At 50.0% G+C, this 8895-nt stretch overlaps 1 pseudogene across 1 annotated transcript; it reads left to right on the forward strand.

Moving 5' to 3' along the window:
* The first annotated feature begins 1043 nt into the window (after positions 1-1043).
* Positions 1044-8492, forward strand: LOC311590243 (pyruvate kinase PKM-like; annotated as a pseudogene). Its single transcript has 2 exons — positions 1044-1135; positions 7003-8492. The product of its transcript is annotated as a pyruvate kinase PKM-like (transcript).
* The last annotated feature ends 403 nt before the right edge of the window (positions 8493-8895 follow it).

The raw sequence follows: 8895 nt of genomic DNA on the forward strand, positions 1-8895 counted from the left end.
AGAGATAGAGAGAGACAGACAGAGAGAGAGAGAGAGGAGAGAGAGAGAGAGAGAGAGAGAGAGAGAGACTAACCTGGTGTAGACTTTTGAAGCCTCAAAGCCCTCTCCCAGTGACACACCTCCTTCAACAAGGCCACACCCCCCAATCCCAAACAGCTCCACTAACTGGAGACCAAACATCCAAACATCTGAGCCTATGTGGGTCATTCTCCTTCAGACCTCCAAAGGCAAGCGGCTCTTCACATAGGAGAGGTAGCATCCCCTCCCTTTCACCTACTTTCCATGAAATCCTCTTCTTCATCCTCCTCCTCCTCCCTTCCCCATCTCTCCCTTCTCCCACTGCAAGTTTCAGATCCTCAGCCTGCAATTGCTTTCAGCTCAAATATAATGTGTGTCAGTCTGGTGTGGTGCTGATGCGAGGGATGAACAGCTGTGTGATGCACAGCAGACCTCTGGGAAGTGTCACTTCTGTGTTTTTTCCTCCCCCTTATGGTCCTCAAGGTCCCAGACTCGTCCCCTCATCTTTCTCCAATACATTCTCACATCTCTACATACTATGTCTTCTCAGGACAAAAAAATTCGAGTTCATGAAGAAGCTGGTTCCAGTGGGCTTGGAATTAGCTAGAACTGGGTTCTGCAACAGCATTTTTAAATGCTTACAGCTCTGCCTGTACATCCTAACACTGGTCCCAAGGAAATCTGTGCAGGAAGCCTCCATTAAATTTGTACCTTGGAAGCTGGGTGTGGTAGGCCACGCTTTCAATCCCAGCACTCGGGAGGCTGAGGCAGGAGGATCGATGTGAGTTCGAGGCCAGCCTGGTCTACAAAGCAAGTCTAGGTCAGCCAAGGCTACACAGAGAAACCCTGTCTTGTAAAAACAAAACAAAAAATGTTGTACCTTGGAGTTGGGGAGCACATGATACAACAGTGAAATGTTAGCTTCTAGGAAGTGCACTCTGCTGGACCATCCAAGGCACTGAATGGAAACTCTGATTTCCCATCCCTTAGATAATCCCCTGATTGAAAGCCAGGGAGCATTGCCGATGGGCGTGTCCAGACCCAAGGCATTCCTCCAAGACCACAGTTCTCCACCAGCCCAGCCGTGGAAACGAGAAGAAATGCAAACATATGCTTGGTGGGCAGCCTGCCCCTGGAGGAGCCCCACCACCTCACATTTTCCCTAACAACACAGAAAACAAGTAGTCCACACAGAAACTGCATCCACAGAGGAAGGGCACAGCACTAGACAGTATCTCTAATTACTTCCAGCTCCGAAGGAAACTCAAGACCACCATCTTAAAGCCCGATGCTGAAAAGTAGCTTCTCCTCGCAGAGCAGAAACATCAAACCAGCACATTGTCTTTGCAGGAGAAGGCAGCATCCGCCAACAGCTTATTACTTCTGCTGGCTTTCCTGATAAGAGCAAACACAAGCAACCTCTTTGCCTCAAGTCTAATAGTATTTTATTGTCTTTCTTTCCCCAAAGATAATCCTGGTAACAAAATAATGGGCTGAGTGATTAGTGACAAGTTAACCTGTATCTCGGCAGGTCTCCCAATCACCTTGGCAGTGGGGACCTCATTCAGACATGCCCATTTTGGAGCAACTTGGGACTTTTTAATTCGTTCAAGAGCCCCTTTATCTCCCTAAGAAAAGTACCCAGAAAACCATCATTGCTGTGGTAGTGTTTGCACTGTACCAAACACTGGCCTTTTGTTCTTATAATAGTCCATGAACATAGCCGGGCGTGGTGGCGCACGCCTTTAATCCCAGCACTCAGGAGGCAGAGGCAGGTGGGTCGCTGTGAGTTCGAGGCCAGCCTGGTCTACAAAGCGAGTCCAGGACAGCCAAGGCTACACAGAGAAACCCAGTCTCAAAAAACCAATACAAAGCAAGTCCAGGACAGCCAAGGCTACACAAAGAAACCCTGTCACACACACACACACACACACACACACACACACACACACACACACACACTTTCCATGAACATTCTTTCATGCATGTCTGTGTCACCTGCTGGCTCACAAGCCATTTGAGGATTTGAAGTGTGTCTTATCCATAATTCTCAGAGTCTCAAGCACGTGGGAGGGCACTATCGGCTCAGTGTGTGTTTGCTGAGAGTAGGGCTTTATTGGTTAAGATGTCTTTGTTCTAACTATGGTCCTTTATAAATAATTCATCTGTTTCCTTTCGGTCCAAGAAGTTAGCGACAGAGCCTCCTTCCCAGGGCTGTAGAGTGTGTTGTTGATGTTCGGTGCGTTCCCTGTGGCAGCTCTGTCGCTATGGCCATCATTTTCAGGCCACTCTGAACCACCGCTGACAATGTTGGAAGAACGGCTAGCCGAGCTCATGGCCCTTTGTAAATGGAGCCTCTGAGAGGGGAGCGGTAAGCCAGAGCCACACCAAGGATACTTCAGATGCTCTGTTGCCCGGGAATGAAGCTTGCACTGTGTATGGTTTCGTACTTTAAAATTTTGACTTTATTTCACCTTCGTATGTGGGACAGATAATACATTATTCTTATTCTAATTCTCGAAGATGGAAAAAAATGGGACGAAGGTTACGTTGCTAAGGATTATGGCCTCATAGGTGAGTCACTAGCCACAGATGCCATGATTTTGTTCCAAGTTGTAACAGAGAAAAAAAGAAAAGAAAAGAAAAAGAAAACAAAAACCCACAGGACTGTCATTAAATGTTTCCTAGAGGGCCCAGGTTAAACCCTGTCAAGCTTCCTCCTGTTCCCATCTCCACCCACCCCTAGCCCACCCACCCCTGGCCCACCCACCCCTAGCCCACCCACCCCTAGCCCACCCACCCCTGGCCCACCCACCCCTGGCCCACCCACCCCTGGCCCACCCACCCTTAGCCCACCCACCCCTAGCCCACCCACCCCTAGCCCACCCACCCCTAGCCCATCCACACTATTCTATTTCCCCTCCCCAGGGACATCCATGTGTCCCTCCCTTGAGCTTTCCTTGCCACTTAGCTTTTCTGCATATGTTATGGTTGTGTAGCTTGGTGGTTTGGGGGGACTCCTAACAGAGGGAGCAGGGGCTGTTTCTAATATTTTGCCTGTTTGGGGACCCTTGTGCTCCTACTGGGTTGCCTCATCCAGCCTTGATGTGAGAGGAGGGGCCTAATCTTACGGCATCCTGAGCTGCCATGTTGGTTGATATCCTGGGAGGCCTGCCCTTCTCTGAATGGATGTGGGGGGAGGAGTGGATGAGGTGGGGAGGGGGTAGCTAGAGGCGACGAGGGAGGGGAAACTGTGGCCAGGATGTAATATATGAGAAAGTAAATTAATTTAAAAAATGTTTCCTGGACTGGAGCCCAATTCAGCCTTCTAAGCTACCATAGCCCCAGCCCTCCTCAGCCTGTGTTACTACTGAGGGGCCCAGAGCAGTGATCCCCAAATCATCCCCAAACGGTTCCCTCCATGCATCATCAGGTCTCTGGGAATCACTTCCGTGAGGTACAAGATACAATTTCTTGCTGGGTGTGGTGGCACACGCCTATAATCCCAGCACTTGGGAAGCAGAGGCAGGAGGATTGCCGTGAGTTTGAGGCCAGCCTGGTCTACAAAGTGAGTCTAGGACAACCAAGGCTACACAGAGAAACCCTGTCTCAAAAAAAACCAAAAACAAAACCAAAAACAAAATACAATTTATTTTTAAAAGATTATAAGCCAAGCCATTATTCAATACACAGTCAAGATAGTAATGCACAAAATTTCCCCTGGTAGTCTCTGTCAAAACTGTGCTACGAAACATAAGTGAAGGGTTTTAACATATAGAACCCGTCATTATTCACAGATCACTTATCAAATAGACATGAAAACAAACACGTCTTTTAAAATTCCATCAGAGTTGGGTGAGGGAAAGTTACTTCCGGCCTCTTGTAAGCATCGGCAGAGGAAGCTGCCAGCATCCCTACAGTGCTCAGGATAGGCCCCAGACAACACGGAACTGTCCTGCCCCAGCGCCAGTCATGCCAAAGCTGAGTGTCTGGGGAGCTGCATTTTCCATTAGACAACAAGCAGTCCAAAGATGCTCTCTCTGCTTATGCTGCATCCAAACCAGAGTGACAGACATTTCCGTGTCAGAGGCCCTACCCTGCGGTGGTGACCTCCATCTTGCTTCATAATATGCTGGCAAAGAGATGCTGGCGAAAAGTAGGCAGGTCACAGGTGCAGAGGAGCAATGGTATCACTTTTAAAATCCACCGGCGCTAATGGCTAATTTAATGGCCAGAGCAACCGAGCTATTTGTAAGGTCCGTACCCCCTTCCTGGAGGTGGCACAGGACCAACAGCTAATGCGTTCATTAGCTATCTTTACTTAGGAATGATAGCAACATCAGTCATGGCTGTGCATTTGCTAGATGCGTGATAGGAATCAACTCGGGATTGTGCAGTTAATCCCAGGGCTGTGTCCTCACGTTCTGTAGACTGGTTCCTATTCACAGGAAGCAGCGCCACCTGGTGGATTCTGTCAGAAGTGTGTAGTAGAGTCAGCTCACAGAACAGTCTCAGCACAGTGTGTGTGTGTATGTGCGTGTGTGGACAAGGAACTGCGGCCTATTAGGCATGTGCACTTCTCCGATGGCTCTCGTTCCCAAAGAAATTTAGGACAAATGGTTAATTGTGGCACCTATTTAACAAATAAAAGTGAATGTGGTCCCCAGGGTCTCTCAGCATCTCTCAGTACCCCATCCTAAACCTCTCCAGCCCCTGAGCATCATTTCCTCCCCCAGCCCCTCACCCCAGCTGCTGGTTCCTATACAACCCACCTGTTATGGCCAGGTGCTTTCTTGGTTCTTCCTACTCTTGGACTCTTAGTTCTTTTCCCTTTCCTGGTCCCCTCTCCTGTCCCTCTCTCTTCTCCTCTTCTCTCCCTCTCTCACCTCTCTCTCCCTTCATGGCCTGGTCTATTCTTCAGGCCACGTTCAGTCTGGACTCTTCCAGATGCCTCTGGACGCTCTCTCCCTCCCTCATATCTACGATAAAAACCTTCTCCTCGACCATCCCTAGGAGCGGCCGTGTTTTCATTTTCATTCACTGCCCTCAAGGAATTTGCAAAGAAAAATAAATGATACTGCTTTACTTCACGAATGCTCACATTAGAGATTCCCCTTCGCCTCAGGTAGAATTAGATGCTCAATTTTTTTCTCAGTGAATCAAGACCAAGTTGTGGTGTGTGGGGGGCTGCTCTTTAAGAAAAGACATTCGGTCGGGGTCCAGTGTTGGGAACCCTGCCTTGCTTGACAACTTTGGTTGCCAGCGAAGGAGGCCAGAGCCAAGAAGAGCCACCAAAACAGACTTTAGTGACTTTCTCAGGCCGAGCCTCTCCGATGGGGTTTTGGCCCTGCAGAGAGACACATTTTCAGCTGGGTCCTGGATCCAAGTAGGAAAGGCATTATTTACTGCCACTAAACATGTCCCAAGACACTTTCCATACTGGGACTTTCTGCTTGACTCAATGCTTATAGCCACAGTCCTTTCTGAATCCCCGTGTCCTGGGTGAGCTTTGATGGCTTTCCTTGTTCACGGAATTGACAGCACAGCCCTCGGCACAGGTTTGGAGACGTCCTGCTGTGGAGAAAGCCGTTTCAGACCCAGGGTTTAGGACCGACAGCTTTCACCAGGAGGGAAGAGGACCGGGCAGAGCAAGAGTGGGGCCTGAGGTGAACCAGTTTCTCAAACTTTTTGAAGTAGTTTTGCAGTTTTGGGGCGCAGAACTTTGCCCAGGTCTCAAGAGTCAGTGGTGAGATGTCGCCCCCAAGCGGTTTCGTAGAGTCATGACTCAGGCTCCTTTTCTAACCTACCCATCCCAGACAGAAGGCTCACTCTCTGTTCGTGGACACCAGTGGCGCTTCCTAACGCTCACGGAGGCTGTAGTATGTGGGTTGCAGCAGGAATCTAACAACATGAAGAAGCTTGTGATCGTTTTTAAGCCCAGGGTGAGGAAATTAATAATTATTATTATTTTTCAATTTATGTATTTATTATGGATACAGTATTCTTCCAGGGTGTATGCCTACAGGCCAGAAGAGGGCACCAGATCTCATTAAAGGTGAGCCACCAAGTGGTTGCTGGGAATTGAATTCAGGACCTTTAGAAGAACTAATTTTTATAATGTCTGTCTAACCAAGCTATTGTAGAGATTTTTTTAAAAAATCTGATTGTTCATAAGAAAAAGCATGTTTCTTTTAGCTCTAAAAATATAAAGAAAGATGGGCCTGGTGGCCCATGCCTTTAATCTCAGCATGTGGAAGGCAAAGGCAGGAGGATTTCTGAGTTCAAAACCAACTTGATCTCCATAGCAAGCTCCAGGCCAGCTAGGGATACAGATGAAACTGTCTCAAGAGTGAAGGGGAGGGGGGCTGGGAGGCGAGTGGGCAAGACCCTTGCCATGCTAGCACAAGAACTGGAGTCCAGACTCCCAAAACCTACATAAATGTCAGACGGGCCTGATGGCCTATCTGTAATCCCAGTGCTGGGAAGGCAGAGGAAGGAGTCTCCCAGCTAGCTGCACTGGCTGAGTCGGGGGCCTCTGTGTCCAAGAAAGAGACCTCACCTCAATATACAAGATGGAAGGGGGTAAGGCAGACACCCGACTTCAAACTCTGGCCTCCACGTGCACTGAGACACTTATGCTATGGGCATAGACACAGGTATCAGCACCCACACACACGCTAGTGCATATATACACCTGTGTGCGCACCATACACACATACAAAGAAGGCAAAATACATGTGTCAGGAGTACAAAATTCTCAGCAGCCTTCCTGTGAGAAATGTTTGGATTTGAAATAAACATCCTTCCTAGAGAAAATAAATTGTTCATTAGTTTAACTTTCTGTAGTTATTCCTTTACTTAAATTTTACTTTATGGGCACTGCAGTGATGTGTCCTGACTCTGCGGACATCCATCCAGTCTAGGCCTCGCAGCAGGAACAGGAGCACTCCTGAGGTGCTCAGAAACCTTGCCAAAACCACACAGCGAAGCAGGGGACTGCTTCCATCCAGACCCAGCAGCTCCATGCAGCCATGGCGACACTTTTCCTGGAACACATGTGGCGTCTGGACATTGACTCCGCGCCCATCGTGGCCGGCAACACTGGCATCGTTTGTACCATTTGGCCCTGTTTCCTGATCTGTGGAGATGCTGAAGGAGATGATTACGTCAGGAATGAATGTGGCTCGTCTGGATTTCTCTCATGGATCTCGTGAGTTCCATGCATAGACCGTCACGAACATACGGGCAGCCGCGGAGAGCTTCGCATTTGACCCAATCCTCTGCCGGCCTGTTTGCGATGGCTCTGTACACAAAGGGACCTGAGATCCGGACTGGACTCAAGGGCAGAGGCACTGAAGAAGTGGAGCCGAAGAAGGGAGCCAGCCTGAAGGGCACCCTTGACAAGGCGTGCATGGAAACGTGTGACGAGGAGGTCCAGTGGCTGGACGCTAAGAACATCTGTAGGATCTACGCGGATGATGGCTCCTTTCTCTGCAGGTGAAGAAGAGAGGTGCTGGCTTCCTGGTGACAAGAGGTGGAGAATGGTGGCTCCTTGTGCAGCAGGAAGGAGGTGACCCTTCCGGCGCTGCTGTGGGCTTCCCTGCTGTGTCAGCAAAGGACATCCGGGATCTGAAGTTTGGAGCAGGATGTAGACGTGGTGTTTGCGTCTTTCAGCCGCAAGGCAGCCGATGTACGTGAGGTTAGGAAGGTCCAAGAATGTCAAGATCCACAGCAAAATCGAGAACCATGAAGGCGCCCGCAGGTTTCGTGAGATTTTGGAGCCAGTCATGGGATCATGGTGGCTCGTGGTGACCTAGGCACTGAGATGCCTGCAGGGAGGGTCATCCTGGCTCAGAAGATGATGACTGGGCAATGCAACCGAGCTGGGAAGCCTGTCTTCTGCGCCACACAGATGCTGGAAAGTATGATCAAGAAACCACGTCCCACCGGTGCTGAGGCCAGTGATGTGGCCAACACGGTCCTGGATGGAGCAGCCTGTATCACGCTGTCGGAGAAACAGCCAAAAGGGACTACCCTCTAAAGGCTGTGCGCATGCAGCACCTGATTGCCCGCGAGGCAGAGCTGCCGTCTACCACTTGCAGTTCTTTGAGGGACTCAGCAGTCTGGCGCCCATTACCAGCGACCCCACAGAAGCTGCTGCTATGGGCACTGTGGAAGCCTTCTTCAAGTGTTGCAGTGGGGCCACTACCGTGCTTACCAAGTGGCCAGGTACAGCCCTCGTGTTCACTGTGACAGGCAATCCCCAGACAGCCCGCCAAGCCCATCTGTACCGCGGCATCTTCCCTGTGCTGTGTAAGGACGCCTTGGAAGATGCCTGGGCTGAGGATGTTGACCTCCATATAAACTTGGCTATGAATGTTAGCAAAGCCCAAAGCTTCTTGAAGAAGGGAGATGTGGTGGCGTTCGCCTTTAATCCCAGCACTCAGGAGGCAGAGGCAGGCGGATCACTGTGAGTTCGAGGCCAGCCTGGTCTACAAAGCAAGTCTAGGACAGGCAAAGCTACACAAAGAAACCCTGTCTCAAAAAAACAAAACAAAACAAAACAAAGAAGGAGGAGGAGGAAGAAGAGGAGAAGGGAGATGTGGTTATTGGCTCTGGCTTCACCAACACCATGCACGGAGTGCCTGTGCCTTGATGGCCCTCTGGAACCCCTCTTCTGCCCCTGTCCCCTCCCCTCCCCCATCCCATCCATTAGGCCAGCACCGCTTGTAGTACTCACTCTGGGCCATAGTGTGGCGCTGGTGGGCTGGAACACCAGGGAAAACTAATGCCTCTGAAACACGGAATAGAGCCCAGCTGTCTATCATACGGCCCTACCTGAGGCAGGGGTGAGGGAGGAATGTGCGATTGGCGACC

Source organism: Acomys minous, assembly GCF_964271855.1.
Source record: "Acomys minous genome assembly, chromosome: 19".
NCBI lineage: Eukaryota > Metazoa > Chordata > Mammalia > Rodentia > Muridae > Acomys > Acomys minous.